General features: G+C 32.4%; 1 pseudogene; it reads left to right on the forward strand.

Moving 5' to 3' along the window:
• Positions 1-3,532: 3,532 nt before the first annotated feature.
• Positions 3,533-20,221, forward strand: LOC149564172 (vacuolar-processing enzyme gamma-isozyme-like; annotated as a pseudogene).
• The last annotated feature ends 1,282 nt before the right edge of the window (positions 20,222-21,503 follow it).

The raw sequence follows: 21,503 nt of genomic DNA on the forward strand, positions 1-21,503 counted from the left end.
AGAGTCTTCTCGGGTAAACGCACAATTAGTGCCCCGAATTGAGGAGAATTTGCTTATCACAACTTTGGGAGTTCATTTTTGGGGGATACGAATTTGGACGAGAATTTTTGGAGGAAGACAATTTTTGGAAGCAAATTTCAGAAGGCTGATACGAAGAAAGTCTTGAAGGGGAAGGTTATTGGGAGGAGCGAATTCGCATACAGTTTTCTGGAGGTTGCATAATAGCATCAGGATCAGGTAGGGTCTTGTGTTTTTTATCCATTAAATTTGCAATTATCCCTTCCTGCCTTCTTCGTGTCTGGGGTTTGTAGATCTGAATTCTCTGTGATAAAAGTTTTAAGCTTTCAAATCTTGTGAAGTTATTAATTATTCGTCAATAATTTTTGTATCCATGGAGACTGGATGAATTAATTAGAACCATTGTTTTCTTGATTTAGAAATTAGATCTAATTTGATAAGGGTTTTGTTTTAATGAAATTGAAAAGTTCTAGATAAAAAAATAAAAAAATAAAATAAATATATATATATATATATAAATATATATATTTATATTTTACATATTTACCCTTTGGAAGAAATTATTTTTTTTATAAAAAAAAAGAGATTAAACAAAATTAATTTTTTTAAAATAAAAACTTATTTTATTTGTATTAGAATAAAATAAAATCATATATAAAAAAAAAAAAAATGTATATATATAATAATATAGTGGGGGGGAGGGAATTACCCCGTACCCGCCCCCACTGTCGGCGCAGGCTGACAGTACCTACATCGCAGGTACTACGACGGCAGGTACAGAGTACCTGCCGCCGCAGGCCCTGCGACCGCAGGCCTGCGGCCAAAGCCGACGGGCTATAAACGTTTGTGAGATTTCATTTTTTTAAATTTTTTTTTTATAATTTTTTTTAATTATTAAAAAAACGAATTTTATTTAATTAAAAATTTTAAATAATAAAAATTATAATATATTCAATTTTTATAATATATTAAACTTTTTAAATATTTAATAAATAAATATTAATTGTATAGATATAGTTGTAGATTTTAATTTATTAATAGTTTTGCTTAAATATTAATAAATTAACAATTAGTAGTGGGATTAAAATAAGTAATTAGATCTAATAAATATTGATTAATTTAATTAAAATTAGTTTAATTAAGTTAATTATTAATGAATGTTATTTGACTAAATTATAAATTTGGATATTGATTTAATGAAAGTTATTATAGAAATGGGTTATTCGAAAAAGGGTAGTTGTGAAAACTTCGTTACTTGAATTCGACATTAAACTAAATCACAAACCTTACCTTAACTTAAATAATATACTTTCAGATCCAATCTCTGAGACTTTGATGTTGTCTTTGTACTTTGAATGTTTTGGGGTTGGTTTAGCGTTGACCAGTTCAGGTTGTTGCCAGAGGCTCGGGGTTTGTGAATGTGATGTCTTGATGATTTGGTCTCGATCTTTCTTAACCTGACCATGGTAATGTGATGAAGTGCTCTATGACATGATTGTGTTTACTGTTTGTGATTGCTTTCCAGTTCCTTGTGTGAAGCTGAGATGTATGTATTTGAGAATACCTAACTTAACCATTTTTGGGTCTCGATCAGTTATATTTGATAACCATTTCTGAGTCTCGATCAAGTTATACTTGTATTACTTTCTGGTTGCTCATTAGAGAACCATTGGATTTTGTGACTTATCATTGATGCCTTCAGTTGCTGATAGAGAACTGTCGTGATTACTTGATTACTATTTGATGTTATCTGTTGCTCATGAAGAACTGATATATTTTGTGGATTATCTTTTTATGATATTTTCAGTTGCTCGTATAGGACTGAGATGGTTTTATTATGATTCTTTGATTTATGAGTTCATGAGCTAGGGTAGGTTATCTATGTGTAGAGTCGGGAAGTGGCTTGCAATGGGGGTCGGAGCCCTAAGAGGCTGCCTTGAGAAACCCATTGTAAGTCATTTTTAATAAGTGAAAATATTTACACTAAATGAGAGAAAATGAACCTAACAAGATAATTGTATGTTCTCTCCCATGCCATGAGTGCTAGTACAGACTAGGATGGGGTAGAGAGGACGCTTGGTTATGACCTTACATTCCATAGTATGCCTCATCAGTACGAGAGGATACTAGTGGCCGCAGGATCAGTAGGGACCCGGGATTCCTAAGGGATTGCTCGGGTAACTTCTACATGACTTTTGCGATGACACTTTCCCGCTTGCATATTAGGTTTCCTACGTGTCTTGTGGTACCTCTGGGATTTAGATGTCGATTTTTTTTTAGGAACCCTTGAGTTAGCATACTTATAGGATTTCCTGGACTTAGAGAGTATTTATGATTATAGGTTTTGTTATCCTATTTGGGACTTGAGACTATCTCCTCAGCGCGGTGGGAGTCGACCATTTAGGTTCCACGCGGTCGGGTGGTAGTGCTTTTACTCTTACCATTGAGATCCATTCTGTGGTCACCGTGGCTGGAGATTTCATGATTGGCATTTACCTTCACTATGTTCTTGGATTATTATGATGGATGGTTAGATTTTATGATAGATGTTTTATCATTATGGATGTATGGATGTATCATGTATGGTGAATAGTTTCATATATTTTTACTGTACTTTGTATCATGGATTTGAGGATGTTGTATCTTGATCTTTACATATGTATATTCTTTTAAGCCTTTCATACCCTGTGACATGTACAGTGGATGAATGAGCATTCCGAATTAATTTGCCAAGGAGCATTCGGAACAAATGTATATTATGGACATTGGAGTTTCTGATTATTCTTTTATATGTATGTGTTAGTTGTTAGACTTAGAATTAATTAAATTTAAACGTGACTCAACGTCTTGGGATCTTTAAGAAATGTAACTTGCAATGTATGTTTGTCGATGATTACATGTTATTGCTTCTGCTACTATTTGTTTGATGTGTATGTCATACTTTCTTACTTTTAAAAAAAAAAATGTTTAGCAAACTTAGTGAAACTTTAGGTTAATTCTTTTGGATCCCTTGGCGGGGCGTTACACATGGAATGTTCCCCCCACCCCCTCAAGAGTATTTCACATGCCTTGAAGATTTGTACAGTGTGGCATGGATGAAAGACAAGTTAATATTTTATCTTTGAAATAGAAATAAGTAATTAGATACAATTCATTTTATGGGTGGTCTTGAGCACACAACTCTTTACTAATTTTAATTTGAATGGCAATGAAATGCACAATTTGGAGACAAATACAATAAAACAGCAGTGCCAAATGGTAAGCAGCTTCAAAAAGATAGGAAGGTGTACTTGAGCTGAATAATGTATGCTCAAATCTAGTTTCCTCACTGCACCTAAACTAAAACATTACAGATGAGATCTAAGAGATCATTTTTGTTATTGAGGAAAACCTGGCTTTGAATTAGATCAGATATAGATGAAGATGACAAAAATATTGGTAAGAAGGGCTACATTTCATTAAGGGAAAAGCTAATATAAAGTACTCTTCTTGTGGAAAGTGTGTAGAAATGGAAATGGCTTGTGTGAGGGAGCTAGTCTTTTGTTCTCTGGTTCTCTTGGGCTTGAATTTGTGTGGGCTTTGTGTAGATGGTGTTTCAGGAATGTCGGATGATTTTCTTACGATGCCCATTTATACAAAGCATGGAGGAGGTAGTGATGATGGCAGTGTTGGTACCAGGTGGGCTATTTTGATTGTAGGGTCCATGGGCTATGGCAACTACGTGCATCATGTTTGTACTCTGAAACATTGGAGGACCATTAAATTTTGATGGTGGCTTTCATAATGTTCATGTTCATATATTTGGGTTAAGAGAGAGTGGAACAAAGGAAATTTATGAATAAGTTCTTGAACTTCTTAGGATTATTGAAGTTGGTTATGGGTTTCACAGTATAGTTCTAGCCTTAGAAATTCTTTTAGTATTTATGTTCAAACTAATTTTTGTTTAAAAAATTTGGGTTTTATGTATAATTTTTTTATGAAATATGGGTTTAAAACATTTTTATTCAAGAATGTTTTCTTAAACTTGTCAGGATTATGAAATTTTGATGAAGCATTTGAAAGTGTTTATCATTGGATATTTTTACATGTATTTTATATATAATATATTCTTAAACTTGTTAGGATTATTGAATGTTCATCATCAACTTCAATGTGTGATTTGAAATGTTTAGTAATTTCTATTAATGAATATTTTCTTTAGTTTTTTTTTATTAGGAAGTGTTGATTATGTGTTTCTAAATGTGGTTTGGAATGTGAATGTTGTTACAGATATTAATGCAACCTTTATCCAAGAATATTTTCTATATGTAGAAGGATATTTACATAAAATTTATAGGGTTGTGTTGGTGATGGATTTCATAGTGTGATCTAAAATGTTAGATGTTATTACACATCAATTTCTTCTTCTTTTCTTCTTCTCTGCTTTTCTTTTTCTATTTTTTAATTTGAGATGGGTAATCCCAAATCAAGCGAAAGAAGGTTGTTAGTTAGTTCACTTGGAATATCTCTATTCTTTGTTTAACGATTTTCTTGAACTTTTCCACCCTCTCAAACTATTTTGTGATGGTTGCACCCCTTAAATGTTGGCTAGGAGTATAGGTTTGCACCTCAATGTTTTTTCTACATTTTGCACTAGAATTATTTTAATCTAATCTCTCCTTGGTTTATTACATTTTTTATGGATGCTTTTAGTTGGTTGTATGGAGCTCTCTATATCATGAAATAGATTTTGGTCATGGTCTGATCTTTTCTTGAATTAGTCTTTTTATATGATTTCTAGAGTTTTTTTTGTATGGGACCAGGATTAAAAAATGTTGGCAAACGAGCATATATGAGCTTGAAGTTTAAACATAAATTGGAAACTTAAGACTTGAATTTATTTTTAACAATGTGAGATATGTTTGGACAACATTTTGAATATTTATACATTGTCCACTCAGATATGGGTTGTCTATTAACATGAAGCAAGTTATTCTTGGCCACATGAACTTAGGATGTGAATATGGTTTATGCTTGAATGTAGTCCATAGTTGTTGTGTTACATCATGTTCTCTGAACTAAGGATCTGCATTCTACTTGAATATAGTCCATAGTTGTTTCTTTACATCATGTTCTTTGAACTAAGAATTTTCCTTTCTTTACATCATGTTCTCTGAACTAAGAATCTGCCTTACTGCTTGAATGTAGTCCATAGTTGTTTCTTTACATCATGTTCTCTGAACTTAGAATCTACCTTACTATTTCATGTCAATGAAGTTATAAGTTGTCTTTTCCACTATTATGGAGAGCCTATCCGAACCTGAGTTGGGCTTTTATGAGTGGTGAACATTGTGTTTCAACCATAGCATCTACTTGTTCTTTCATTTAGTGGGGTTTGATAGTGTTAGGTGTTATAGCCAATTGCTAAAAAAATCTTTTAGCATGCAGGGAAAATAAAAGAGTTGTTGATATAGTTGACTTAATAGTCAGCACCTCCTTGGAGACTTGTGCAATGGGGTGTGTCGAGTTAATCTAACATTTATATAAGACACTAATTGTTCAAACTTTTGGAACTTTTAGAATTTTGGTGTAACAAAAAATGCTTCCATCTATTAAGTAGCAAATCATTATGCTTAACCCACTAATTGAATATACTTTAAATACTCAAATGTACATCAATGTTATGGTATAGTGATGAAAAGGCCATGCTCTATTCACAAGGCTCCCCTTATTACACTATTTTATGCCTTCATTTCCCTGGTTTTTAAAAAATATACATGAAATTAGTCTCAAAATAGATTGACTATTGCAATAAATCTTGGGCTTGGTTTAGAGAATCTAACCCCATATTTTTCTATGTAGGTTGATGTTTTCCATGCATATCACATAATGAAGAATGGTGGACTGAAAGATGAGAACATTGTTGTCTTTATGTATGATGATATAGAAAACAACTCTTACAATCCTAGACTAGGAACTATCATCAACCACCCCAATGGAAAAGATATCTATACAGGTGTCCCTAAGGTGTGTTTGTGTTTCCCTTATTCCCTAAAGTATTATGATGGACTATAAAACTGGTTCTTTTCTATCTTTTCTAGTGATCTTGAAGTCTAAAATGTGGGTCTATTTGTTTATTGATCTAGATGTTTAAAACGTAGGACTATGTAGGTTAGAATGTGAATGTAAAGAGCTTCTTTTCTGTCTTACTTGGAGATAAAAGTTTAGTTAGTGGAGGGAGTGGTAAAGTGTTGGATAGTCACCCTAACGACCACATTTTTATCTATTACTCTGACCATGGAGGACCTAGAGTACTTGATGAGTAACTCTATTTGTTTAAAATTCTATCTACTCCCTTTAATTGTCTTTAGTGGAATTTCCAACTTGACAATGAATACTCAACCTAAAGATAATCTAAAAGCTAAACATATTTGCATTGTATTTCAGAATATATTTCTCATTTTCTCTAGGTTGTATAACCCTCCATATGCTAACCTTTTCTGAATGTGCCAGAAATTGGACTGCTTCTGCTTTTCTTTTTACTTTCCATTTTTTGATTATAAGAAGTTTTTATTGAAATTGTCCCATATATGATAGGGACATATCCCATTATTTCTAAAATTTTTATAGTAGTAAATTTTACCTCAAGTTTTCTAGATTCTCCACTAGACCCATGAGAATTATTGGGCTTGTTTCTAGAAAAGATTGTTCCTACCCCTAGGAAAAACTATGCATATTCCTGACAGTGCCCTAATTTGTTCCTCCATATGTTTTTGCAACCATTTGGAATATGTTAAAAAAGATACAAGAAAAAAAAATTTCGAAACTCATTCCTTGTTACTTCTTTGGTAGGCTTAATATGGACAATCATTCATTTATAGTCTTCTATAGAACAAGATGTATTTCAACCATCCTAAACTAAGGAAAACTATGCTTATTCCTGTCAATTCCCTAATGTGTTTCCCCATATGCTTTTATAGATATTTGGAACATGTTAGTCATACAAGAGTGTAATTGGTCTTAAGCTATTCCATTTCACCTCTTTTGTCAACTTCATATGCCTAATCATTTAGGCTCAGATCCATAGTCCCTTAGACTGATCAATCTCATGGATGTCATTAAATATTCATTCCTTCACTCATTTATTGTTTTCCTTTATACAGTTCTAGTTTGTTACTTGAAGTCTCCAATGTTTTCCGCTTGAACTCTCCATCGCTTGCTACAAATTCAGTTGTAGTCTTTTTCTAATCATATGTTTGAAGAAATCAGTATTACTTCTACAGCTATGTGACATAGAGGTGATGATATTGTTGATTTTGATTGCAGGCATGCCCAACCCTCCTTATCTTTTTGAAAATGACTTTGTTGAAGTTCTAAAGAAAAAACATGTTACTGGCACATATAAAGAAATGGTGAGGAAATGCAACCTTTTAACAAATGCAAGAACTATTCTTATTTCCCCTTTTTTAAATAATTGACAATGCACTTCAATTCCATGTAAAGTTATTATTCTTGGGTGGCCAATTGATTTAACTATTTGCATCATTAGCTCTTTTATATCAAGGCATGTGAAAGTGGAAGCATTCTTGAAGGTCTTCTTCCAAAAGGTTTGAATATCTACTCTACAACAACTGCCAATGTAAAAGAAAATAGTTGGGCAACTTACAGTTCCAAAATGTCCCCCCACCCCCTCAAGAGTATTTCACATGCCTTGGAGATTTTTATAGTGTGGCATGGATGGAAGGTAGGCTAACATTTTCTCTTTAAAATAGCAACAATTAATTAGATACAATTCATTTTATGGGTGGTCTTGAGCACACAACTCTTTACTAATTTTAATTTGAATGGTAGTGAGATGTACAATTTGGAGATAGAAACAATAAAACAATAGTATCAAATGGTAAGCAGCTTCAAAAATATAAGAAGGTATCATTGATCTAAATAATCTATTCTAATAATACAAACTGATAACATTTCATGGGCCTAATTTATGTTTAATGCTATATAAATCTGTTTCTCAAGTTTTAGTCAGGAGACTGACTCAATGAAGCTACTCTAGAAAATTAATTTGGGGCTTGAACAAGAAAAATGCCAGTCAAATTGTACTTTCCTTCTAGCTCTAAGACATGTCACACTTAAGACATGGTGTTACATATTACTAGTACTACCATTAATACTTCAAGTTTTTATTTAAATTATGTATTAGTACTACCATTAATTGTTCAAGTTTTTATTGAAGTTGGGAAATATAATAGAAAACCAACTTTCATTTGATTCTCTTTCTGATAAAGTGGAACTAGAAGGCGACTTTAGTTCCCAAGTACATATATTGATACAATAAATCATTTATAGGTTAAAATGAGGACATTAGATCATGACACATACAAGACTGGATCCCATGTAATGTAGTATGGTGACATCCCTATCAGTGGAGAATATTTGTTTCTATACATTGGAACTAGCCCTAAAAATGCTAATGCCACTTTTACCTTTGACAATGGGATTCAAGAAATTTTTGATGAAAAGGAAGCAAGGGCTATAAACTAGCGTGATGCAGACCTTCTTTACCTATGGAAAAAGGTGGTAATCATGTATTTGTTTGTATGGAAAGTGTGATTTGATGGATTCAATTATCATTTTTGTTTTTCACTAGGTCCAAACTAACAAATATTTTTCTAGGCTTTAAAGCTATATTAGATAAGTGTAACAAATGAATTTTCATAACTAATATAAAGACATTAAAGATCAAATATGTTTCTAGGCTTTAAACCTATATCAGATAAGTGTATCAAATGAATTTTCATAACTAATATAAATACATTAAATATCTAATAACTTCTAACTCCATAAGTAATTGATTCCATTTCAAATGACAAATACTTCTTTTACATTAATAGATTATAACTATGATAAAAGTAACTACTATAATCTAATTGTATTTCATCTTTAGTTGATATGACGAGAATGAGAAGTAAATAATTACATTGAAAATAATTTAACCATTCCTAATGAAAAACATGTTCAGCTGAAATATAAAGCAACGACTATCTTTCCTAACTGAATTCATACTCAATCGAAACTAAAACATTTTCTCATTCAGTTTAAATGGAAAATATTTACTCTATTTGAAATATAAGTCTATCTAATTATTCCTCCTAAAAGGTAAAAAGGTAAAAGTGTGGGAAACATATAGTATTAATTGGAGAATTCTTTAGCTGGTTGTACAAGCTTTGGTATTAGTGAGAGGAGAAGCATTGACATAGGCTTAACCTCTCAACCTCAGATCATACTTATCCCCACACATCCTAAATTATTAGAATTACCCTCCCTGCCTCGAGATAGGGTTGGGGATGTTCTTTAGTCCAGCTATCTGAGCTACCAGGTGGTTTGAGTGCTCAATTAGTTATGCCTATATAACTGACATCTACGAACAAACAAGTGATCTTAGAATTGGAAAATATGTGTTTAAACTACCTTTGCCAAGGATTTTAGATGGGTACATGACCTGACCACCACCACTCGACTTGACAATAGATTCCATTATTGGGACATGCATGAGCTATTAAGTGTTTATTTTCTTAGATATTCATATCTAATTTCATTTTTGGTTCTTATAGGTTAACTCCACCTCTTCACCATTCTATGGCTTCTTTGTTTGTGAATCCTAGGTGCCTGGAAGATTATGTTCACTTTATTTTATTTACATCTCTTCACCATTTCATGGCTTCTTTGCCAGTGAATTCCTCAGTGTTTAGAATCCATGAGTATTTTGTTCTTTATTTCATAAATTATATCAACATGTTTATTGATATTGAGTCAAATACTTATTACAGCTACAATTTGATTTCATAATGATGTTACAATTTTATAGAGATAAAACTAAAAGGATCTCAATGACTCAATAAAATCTAAGAAACCATTAGCAAGGTATATGTATTAAAACTAAGTATGTTTAGTTGCATTCAGTTTGCTTCTTAAAGAAGGAAGACTTATGATCTTTGAATGCATGAAACATATCATTCACAATCCTAGCAATTTATGTCCAATTGCAATTAGACTTATACTCCAAAAAGGAAGGAAATTCGAATACATACGTTTTACTATTTTTATTTCTAGCATTGTAAAGAGATGCCTATAGTAGGTCTTATATTCATGGAAGAAAGGAATTATATGAAATACGATGAGTAAAATCATGACCTGAGATTGGCCTGAAGTCTATTGGGATGTGGCTCCTCTCGTCCTTGGCTGGAACTCCTATAGGGAAATTCATTTCACCCGCTAGCTTGGACTCTTAGCTTAAGTAGTGCAACAATGGTGGAATAAGGAAAGATCAATGTAATACTAACTAAGAAATGGATTGAAATGGCTCGGCTAGGAATGTATATCACAACTCAAAATCATTATCCATGGCTAAAAAGGGAAATGTATCAGACAAGGAGAGAATGGTGTTGCTTGGGTCGATTCATAGCTCTCTTAAAGACTAGCCAAGAATCCTTGGCTTTTGTCAGTTTCCAAGATGACCATTCGAATTCAAAACATTAATTCAATTTGAAAGAAGAGAAATGAAGAGGGAAAAATAATAAGGAGTTGAATAGTTATAATTTTTATTTTATTATTATAATACGTTCTTATATACATTCACATAAGTTTATTGATGAGGTGACATCATTAGATTATATTATTATTATTTATTGGTGCCATTTCCTTTTTATATAATTTATGTGTTTCTATGTAAGTGTTTATTATAATGATATGATAAAAATTAATTAAAAAATCTCTTAAGGTATGCATTATATTTTAATTTAGATTATTTTATGTTTTTCCTATATTCTTTCCTTAATAGCTCATTTGGGTCCCTTAATGTAACCTGTGGACAAGTCTTCGTATCCTTTCCAAGGAAGTCTTAAGTCATACCTACCAATCCTAATCACTGAACCAAATGAACATCCCATTGTGATGATCCCATTTAGCAATGCTTCCCCTCTCTTTAGTCTTCTCCTGCATTCACCCATGTAAAATATTCTTGCCACAAATATTAATTCCATAGTAATTCAAAACAAAATATATTAATCATTAATTCAAATCAAACAACTGGCAATCATCTAATAATAGTTATAGGTTACCGACCATTTCATCAATAGTTAGTACAACCTGTATAAACAACTAACTCATTTCACATGATCACGAAAGGAATAATTCATTAACAGCTGGTACAACATATATAAATAACTAACTCATTTCACATGATCATGAAAGAAATAATTTGTTAAACTAACAATTATGATCAAACTAAAAAAAAATTAGGGCAAAATTTGGGATGTAACATACCCTCCCCCTTGGATTTTTCATCTTCCTTGATGAACATAACAAAAAAAAATTAAGACAATAATTAATCAGTTATATAGGAAGAAAGAAATGTTCAATTTCTAGTTCCAGAGAAAAGATGAGGGTATTTTTGGGCAATTTCTGTATAATCCTCCCAAGTGGCATTATTTTTTGCATACTGGTCCCACTAGACCTTGCATTGAGTCACCTCCTGATTTTGTAAGCATAACTTACACACCTTGAGTATTCTAAGTGGTTCTACCTCTACCACCTTTGGTTCTTGCACCTACAATAATTTCTAATTGATCATATGATCATGGTGGTTAATGTACTTTTTAAGATATGACATATGGAAGATGTCATGCAACCTAGCTAGGTTTGGTGGTAAAGCAATTCTATAAGCTATTGCATTTACATTTTCTAGTATCTCAAAGGGTCCCACATACGTCAAGGCTTATTTAGTATTCTTACTAAACTTGATGGTACTCTTCTGAGGTTTAACTCTTAATAATACCTTTTCCCCTATTGAGAATTCTCTAGGTGTTCTCCTAGCATCAACATAACTTTTCTATGTATCATTAGCTTCCTTTAGTCTTTGACGGATCTGGATTATCTATTCCTCCATTTCTTTGAGCATTTTGGGTCCAACAATGATTCTATATTCCAATTGATTCCAACTCACATGAGTTCTACATTTATGACCATACAAGACCTCAAAGAGAGCCATTTTAATGGTGGACTGATAGGAGTTGCTATACGCAAATTCTACCAAGGTAAGTATGTTTCCAGGGGTGTTGTTGGGTATAGTATACTCTTAAAAGATCTTCTAATACCTAATTCACTCTTTCTGTTTCACCATCTATCTCAAGATGATAAGCTAAACTAATCTTTAATTTAGTGCCCAAAGCTGAAAATAATGTTTTCCATAATCTAGAAGTTATCCTGGAATCCCTATCTAAAATAATTTTCTTTGGAATTCCATGCAATCTGAAAATTTCTTTTATAAAGTTATGGGAAATCTCTAGTGCTACATTAGTTATATTTCCTTGTATAAAATGAGCAACCTTTATCAATCTATCAACCATGACCAAAATGGTATTGTGTCAATTTTGTGTCATAGGTAATCCTTGTATGAAATCCATGGATATTATCTGTCATTTCCACTCGAGTACCTCATTAGGGTGTAAAAGACCTGTTGGGTATCAATCTTCTGCTTTTACTTTCTAGCATTCCAAATAACCTATGACAAACTATGTTATCTCCCTTTTCACCCCTTTCCAAAAATATAGGGGTTTTATATCAGATAGCATTTTTGTTATTCCTAGGTGTCCTAAATATGGGGTTGAATGAAATTCTCCTAAAATCAATCTTCAGAGTTCAAGGTTGTTGGGTATATAGATCCTATTGTGATATCTTAGTAATCCATCCTCTTCTAAACTAAACTCTAAATACTTGGAATCTTGTAGATCCCTAATTAGAGCTAGGTTGATTTCTAAATAAAACTCATCATGTTCTAAGTGTTGTAAAATCTAGTCCCTTAACCTAGAGTTTATAGTAGCCATTGCAGAGATGTGCCTTCTCTGACTTAGGGCATCTCCCACTTTGTTTTCCTTACCTTTAATATAACTTATGTCGAACTCATAATCTGCTAAAAAAATTCTAGCCACCTTCTTTGTCTAGTATTTAGGTTTGGTTGGCTGAAGATATATTTCAAACCGTGATGATCGGATCTAAGTTCAAAAGGTTTTTTGATTAAGTAATGTCTCCACATTTGCAAGGCATGCACAATAGCTACTAATTCAAGATCATGGGGTGCATAATTATGTTCATATTTTTTTAGTTTACTAGATTCATAAGCAATAACATGTTCATCTTACATTAACACACCTCCTAATCCTTCTCCAAATGCATCTATTATAACTGCGAACTACTTTTGTGGATCAGGTACCTTTAATATGGATGTAGTTAGTTTTTCTTTCAAAAAATCAAAGGTTGATTGAAATTTTTCTATCCAGATAAATTTCTTTCCCTTCCTTTGAAGCGATGTGATCGGATAGGCTATCCTTGACAAATTTTTGACAAATTTTCTATACAATCCTGCTAGTCCCATAAAGCTTCTAACCTCTAATACATTTCTAGGTATAGGCCATTCCCTAATTGCTTTTATTTTTAATGGATCTATTGCTATGCCCTGAATTGATGTAATGTGCCTAAATACTATATTTCTTTCTGATACAAGGTGCACTTAGATAATTTCCCATATAGTTTATGTTCTCTTAATCTTTGCAAAACTATTTCTAAATGCCTTTGATGTTCTTCCTCATTCTTAGAATAGATTAGAATATCATCTATAAAGACCAACAAAAACTTATCCAGGTAGTCTTGAAATATGTTGTTCATTAAGTTCATAAAAGCTATTGGGGCATTAGTTAACCCAAATGGCAATACTGTAAATGCATAATGTCCATACCTAGTTCTGAATGCAATTTTGTGTATACCTTCATCCTTTATATGGAGCTAGTGGTATCCTAACCTCAAATCAATTTTTAAAACACTATTGCACCCTTCATTGATCAAAGAGAATATCTATTCTAGGCAGTGGGTACCAGTTTTTTATGGTAACTTTATTGAGCATTCTATAATATATGCATAATCTCATGGTTCCATCCTTCTTTCTAGCAAACAATACTGGGGCTCCCCATGGTGAGACACTAGGACAGATCAATTTCTTATCTAACATGTGCTAAATATGGATCTGTAATTCCATTAATTTTGTAGTTGTCATTCTATATGGTGCCTGTGATATGGGTTCTGATCCTAGTATCAAATCTACAATGAAATCAAAGGCTCGAGAAGGGGGTAGTCCCAAGAGTTCTTCAGGAAACACATCTTGATAACTTTTAAAATAGGGATATTTTTCCTCGAAAGATTCTTTTAACTTTTCTCTAATATCCCCATCCTCATAAATATAGTCATCTCCATAAGTGGTGGTTTTAGGTTCTCTCGTGTCCTCAATCTTGACTACAAAAATCTTATAGCCTTTTCTTCCATATCTTTTAAGTTGCATTGCAGAAATCTATTTTGATTGAATTTGATGTTTAATCCTTGTAATGCTTGTTGGTCTACCTCGATCATCCACATAGTTTACAATTTTTGCAAGACAATCCACCTTGGCCTTATGTTCACTAAGCCAATTGATTCTTATGATAATGTCATAAGACCCAAGATGTGCTACATATAAGTCCAATTCTATTAAAAAATTTGGAAAGTCAACCTAAGCTTCAAACAGGCATTGCTCTACCTTAGCCCTTTACTGGTTTTCATACTCAATTGTCCATGGTTTTTCCATAAAGGTAGATCTTTTCGAAAACCTACTTAATAGTCCAGGTGATATAAAATATTCATAAGCTCTAGTATCAATTAAAATGGACATAGGGTTTTCGTAGATCTTACCCGAAGTTGCAATAGAACCTATGTGTTGTTCTACCTGCCTATTATCCAAGGCTACATGAATCCTTTGCTGAAAAACTTGTTGTTGTTATGGAAGAGGTGGTCATTGTGGCTAGTTGGTGTTGGGTTTACTGGGACACTTACTAGCATAATGATCTCCTTCACAGGTGAAGAATCCTAGAATTGGTCCCTTCTTTTCATTATTCTTGTTATTCTTATTTGCATTAAAATTACCTTTAACATCCTTAACCCCATTTCCCTTTAACTCTGGTTTTTTGTACTTGAAGTCCTTAAATTGTCTTTTCTGGGGTCCAAAATTAGCACCCTCTGAATTCCAGATTGTTTTTCTCTTATTTTCTCAGATGGAGTTATCCTTCCTGATTTTGTGCTCTTACCAAACAACCTTCTCTAGAACCTCCTCCATGGTTCAGGGAGTGAGAACATCAACAGCTCCACCTATTCTATTGTTCAAACCCATAATGAATTTTCTCACTTTTAGGTTGGTATTCTACTAATACAGTGGTACATACTTTAATAGTCGTGCGAACTTCTCCCAGTACTTATTTACTGGCATGTCTCCTTGCTTCAAGTTTTAGAAGTCTAAAATTTTCTAATCATAAAAGGTTTGAGGCAGCCAGTGGTTTGTGAAAATGGTTACAAATTTTTCCCAAATGATCTTAGTGATTTTTATGTTTTTCTCAATTTTGGTGTTTCCTCACCAGGTTGCAGCTTCTCCTATAAAATGATATATTCCCCAAACTACTTTTGAGGCTTCAGAGAAATTTCTAATCTCAAAATATTGTTCCATTTCAATTAACCAAGCTTTTGTTTCCTCCCTAGACTCAACATTAGAAAAGTTGGGTGGTTTTATTTTCTTAATATCGGCTGACAGATCAGACACTATTTCTTGTTTCTTTTGTTTTTTTGATTGTTTGGGTGAGGAGGTTTTCTTTTTATGCTCAGAGCCTTATGTCTCTACTCTAAGAGGAGGTGAGGATTTAGTTTCCTCATTGTTCTCCCCTATTTGGGTTGCATTTCATTCATTCTTCTTTCCATTTTTTCCAACTTCATTTGCATTTCTTGAAAGATCTAAAGTAACGAGTCATTAGAGGACTGAGTGTTTTCAAGAATTATGCCTTAATCTGCAATGTTCTCATTGTTTTTCATTTTATGTTTATTTTTTTTCACCTATTAATTTACAAATTTGTGTCAATTAAGTGGATTTTAACAATCTTTCACAAAAAGAAAAAATCTTGCAAATGCATGAAACACATGAATTAATAACTTTAATTAACTTGATACTTTGTTTCTTCACTTAGAGCAAACTTTATTACAAAATTTCCTCTATTGAGGATATTTACATTAAAAATATTTAGTCTTGCTTTGCAGCACTTAATTTTTCCTCGGATTGGTACATATCAAGCACCATCCAAGATCTATGGAACTGTAAAAGAGAATTGCCTTGTTGAGCATTCCAGTTTTGATTCAATATGTTCCTATATGTTGCTTTGCTAGCAGCAGTCCATTTGACTCTTTCTCTCTTCATTCGTTCTATTTCCTAGTTTAGAGTTTCATTGTCCTAGGGCATGGAATAGTAGGTGTAGTCATATTTAGGCATGTTTTCTATTAAATAATGAAAAATGGGGTGTCAAGTCTACTTGCAGGGTATTTTACGTACTTGCATCCTATGCAATCAGTTTAGAACTTTCAAGTTTTCATAGAAGGTAGTGTGCCCTAGGTTCAGTGTCAAACCCAACATTGTGATACCATATGTAACAAACAAATTTTCATAACTAATTTAAAGATATCAAAGATCTAATAACTTCTAACTCCATAAGTAACTGATTTCATTTCACATGACAATTACTTCTTTTACATTAACAGATTATAACTATGATAATAGTAACTATTACTAATCTAATTGTATTTCATGTTCAGTTGATATGACGAGAATGGGAAGTAAATAATTACATTGAAAATAATTTAATCATTCCTAACGAAAAACATGTTCAACTGAAATATAAAGCAACGACTATCTTTCCTAATTAAATTCATACTCAATCAAAATTAAAACATTTTCTCATTCAATTTAAATGGTAAATATTTACTCTATTTGAAATATAAGACTCTAATTATTCCTACTAAAAGGTAAAAAGGTAAAAATGTGGGAAACATACAATATTAATTGGATAATTCTTTATCTAGTTTTACAAGCTTTGGCATTGGTGAGAGGAGAAGCATTGACATAGACTTAACGTCCCAACCTCAGACCATACTAATCCCCACACATCCTAACTTATTAGAATGACCCTCCCTACCTCAAGATCGAGCTTGGGATGTTTTTTAGACCATTCATCTAAGCTACTGAGTGGTTTGAGTGCCCAATCAGTTATACCTATATAACTAACATCTACGAACAAGCAAGTGATCTTAGAATTGGCACATATGCCTTTAAACTCCCTTGGCCAAGGATTTCAGATGGGTACATGACTCGATCACCATCACTTGACTTGACAATAGATTCCATTACTGGGACATGCATGAGCTATTAAGTATTTCTTTTCTTAGATATTCATATATAATTTTATTTTTGGTTCTTGCAAGTTAACTACATCTCTTCACCATTCTATGGCTTCTTTGTTGGTGAATCCTAGGTTCCTGGAAGATTATGTTCATTCTACTTTATTTACACCTCTTCACCATTTCATGGCTTCTTTGCCGGTGAATTCCTTGGTGTCTATAAGATTATGATCATTTTATTATTGTATACACCTCTTCACCATTTCATGGCTTCTTTTCTAGTAAATTTCTCGATGTTTAGAATCCATGAGTATTTTTTTCTTTGTTTCAAAAATTATATTAGCATGGTTATTGATATTGATACAAATACTCATTACAACTACAATTTGATTTCATAATGATGTTAGAATTTTACAAAGATAAAACTAAAAAGATCTCAATGACTCAATGAAATGTAAGAAACCGTCAGCAAGGTATTTGAATTGAAACTATGTTTGGCTGCATTGAGTCTGCTACTTTAAGAAGGAAGACTTATGATATTCGAATGCATGAAACATATCATTCATAGTCCTAGCAATTTATGTCCAGTTGCAGTTAGACTTATACTCTAGAAAGGAAGGAAATTTGAATACATATGTTTTACTATTCATATTTCTAGCATTGTAAAGAGCTAGCTGCAGTCAGTCTCATATTCATGGAAGAAAGGAATTATATGAAATACAATGTGTAAAATCATGACCTAAGATTGACCTGAAGTCTGTCGGGATGTGGCCCCTCCTGTCCTTGGGTGGAACTCCTATAGGGAAATTCATTTCACCCACTAGCTTGGACTCTTGGCTTAAGTATTTCAATGATGGCAGAACAAGAAAGATTAGTGTAGTACTAACTAAGCAACTGATTAAAATGGCTTGGTTAGGAATGTATATCATAGCTTAGAATGATTATCCATGGCCAAAAAGGGAAATGTATCAAAGGAGGAGAGAATGGTACTGCATTGGTCAATTTATAGCTCTCTTAAAGACTAGCCGAGACTCCTCAACTTCTGTCAGTTTCCAAGATGACCATTCAAATTCAAAAAATTAATTTGATTTGAAAGAAGAGAAATGAAGAGGAAAAATAAATAAGGAGGAGTTGAAGAGTTATAATTTTTATTTCACTGTTATAATACATTCTTATATACATTCACATAAGTTTATTGATGAGGTGGCATCATTAGATTATATTAATATAATTTATTGGTGTCATTTCATTTTTATATTTATGTGTTCATATTTAAGTGTTTATTATAATGATATGATAAAAATTAATAAACAATCTCTTACGATATCCATTATATTTTAATTTAGATTATTCTATGTTTTTCATATACTATTTCATTAATAGCTCATGGGGGTCCCTTAATGTAACTTGTGAAGAAGTCTTCATATCTTTCCCAAGGAAGTCTTAGGTCATACCTATCGATTCTAATGACTAAACCAAATGAACATCTCATTGTGATGATCTTGTTTAGCAATGCTTCCCCTCTTTTCAGTCTTCTCTTGCATTCACCCATGTAAAACATTCTTTCCAAAAATATTAATTCCATAGTAATTCAAAACAAAATATATTAATCATTAATTCAAATCAAACAACAGTTAATTATCTAATAACAATTATAGGTTACCGACCATTTCATCAATAGTTAGTACAATGTATATAAATAATTAACACATTTCACGTGATCATGAAAGAAATAATTCATTAAAAGTCGGTACAACATATATAAATAACTAACTCATTTCACATGATCATGAAAGAAATAATTCGTTAATAGTTGTACAATGTATATAAATAACTAACTTATTTCACATAATTATGAAAGAAATAATTTGTTAAACCAATAGTTATCATCAAACTAAAAAAAATTAGAGCAAAATTTGGGATGTAACAATAAGCTCCAACAATCTAGTAACATATATTCTGACTTGACTTCCTTGTATTTCCCATGAAAAATGTTACATGAATCATCTCTTGAGATTAGTTGATGGCATTTTTAAAGTGTATGTATGTGAAGTTTTAGGCTACAAGCTAATGAGAGAATGGATGGTCAGTATAAAAGATCTACGAAGAATTCCATTGAGAAATTAGAAGCACAAAAGCATTTAGTTGACCTAATGACACATCGCATGTATCTTGACAAGAGTGTGAAGCTTATTGGAAAGCTTTTGTTTGGCTCTAAAAAGGGTCCTTTGGTGCTGAATACTGTGAGATCCCCTAGGCATCCCTTAGTTGAGGACTGGGACTATCTTAAAACAATGGTGAGTACTTAACCTTCATAGCTGCCATTTCTCTTCATGGTTCCTGATAGTGAAAACAATTGTATACAAGCACATAGGGTTCAATACAAGAACATAAGGTCCTCTTGAGTATGATTCTTGTCTTTGTGTTTCCTCTATATGTAATTTGAAGTCTCAATGTCTAATTTCATGGGCTAATAAATAGTGTCCCCATAAGTTTCTAGTATCATAAAAACCAAGTCTAGTATTATTATTATTGGTAATGGGACGAAGCCTAGATTAGTTGTTATTATTTATTAAAATTAATTATTCTAATGTTTTAAGCTCAAGTAGACTTGAACCAATGACTTCCCAGTTGAAGGCTCACAAATTATAGGTGTGTTGTAGGCTCTTGCCTAACCAAGTCCTATATTTAATCACAAGGTAATTTATTACTTAAGGAAGGAACTCATGGATGCATGTTGTTGCAGGTAAGGATATTTGAAAACCATTATGGATTTGTGTCCCAATATGGTATGAAACACATGCGTTCTCTAGCGAATATCTGCAACCAAGGCATTACCAATGATGTCATGTCTTTAGTTTAATCCGAGGCATGTGGTCAGGTTCCATTCAATTCATGGAGCTCCCTTCATAAAGATTTTAGTGCCTAATTCTTTTTAGAAGAACAGAGGATTGGTTGATCACTTGAGATTTGTGAACTCGACGAGCAAATGTTCTCTGGTTGATAATTCACCGTGTTTTCAAATATGAAACATGCCTTAGTGTATAGTAATCTTATACAAAATTATTGAAGTAGCATCTAGGACTAAGGTTTATATAGTTAGAGAAGAGTAGTTTTCTTCTTCTTCATTTAAGAAGTTCAACTTTGTTGAAAGCAAGTCATTTCTTCCATCATTCCTTAGTGATCTTATTGAACAATATTTGTGTTGTTTATATATTGCGTGTTTATTATTAACACTTAAATTCTTAATAAATTCTATATTTAAACTATATAGATGTTGTGACAGACGCCATTCTTTCCAAAGTTAAAAAATCAAAATTTAGTTAGTTGACCCTTTATTTTCCTCTTGATTTGATTGAATACAAATTTAATTAATTGACCCTTTATTTTCCTCTTGAATTGATTGAATACACGGATTAGTGTTTTCAACACATTCATTCAAATCATCAAGAAAACATCAATTATTATCCAAACTATGTTAAGTCATTTCTAATTGTAGAGAAAACATCGCTATCATCAAAATAACATCGATATTTATCAAAATTTATTTACAAGTCTTCTCGAGTTATAGAGCACTGAGGGAGTGCATGTATTTTGAAGAGAGTACAAAATCATATACTCTTGAATAAGTCTTCATCAATTGTAGAACATTGAAGGAGTACATTCACTTTCAAGGCATTCATTTTACATATGGATATTTTAAAAAAGAGTCCATATACATCCTTTTATGGTTGTATATTTGGAATTGCATACATTTTGTAAGGTTGATTTATAAAATTTGTCTCTTATGCGATGATCAAATATTAATAGTCCATGGTTCATTACAAGAAGAATTGAGCTATCAACCATAGTTCATTACAAGAAGAGTTGAGCTATCAATTAAAGAAGCACTGTATATAATCTAACTACCTTTTCTTGTTTAGATCTATGTTCCTCACTCTTTCTCTATTTGATATCTCTCTTGGATCTCCTTTCACTACGTACTTGAACTTGGTTGATTAACACTTTCAGCAATTTTGCTTCGTATCTTTCCTTTGCTTTTCCCAGTTCACCTAGCTCAACTCTTTACTCTTTTTCTTCAACAACTTTGCATTCACAACAACTTTAACACTTTAGCAACAACAACATCAGCCAATAGCTTAAAATTGTCTTGTTCTCCTCCTTAAATAGTTTTTTCAAAGCTTCCATCTCCTCCCATCTTTCATCTCTTA

This window comes from Cupressus sempervirens, chromosome 4, assembly GCF_028749045.1.
Source record: "Cupressus sempervirens isolate cs-2001-9-10 chromosome 4, ASM2874904v1, whole genome shotgun sequence".
NCBI lineage: Eukaryota > Viridiplantae > Streptophyta > Pinopsida > Cupressales > Cupressaceae > Cupressus > Cupressus sempervirens.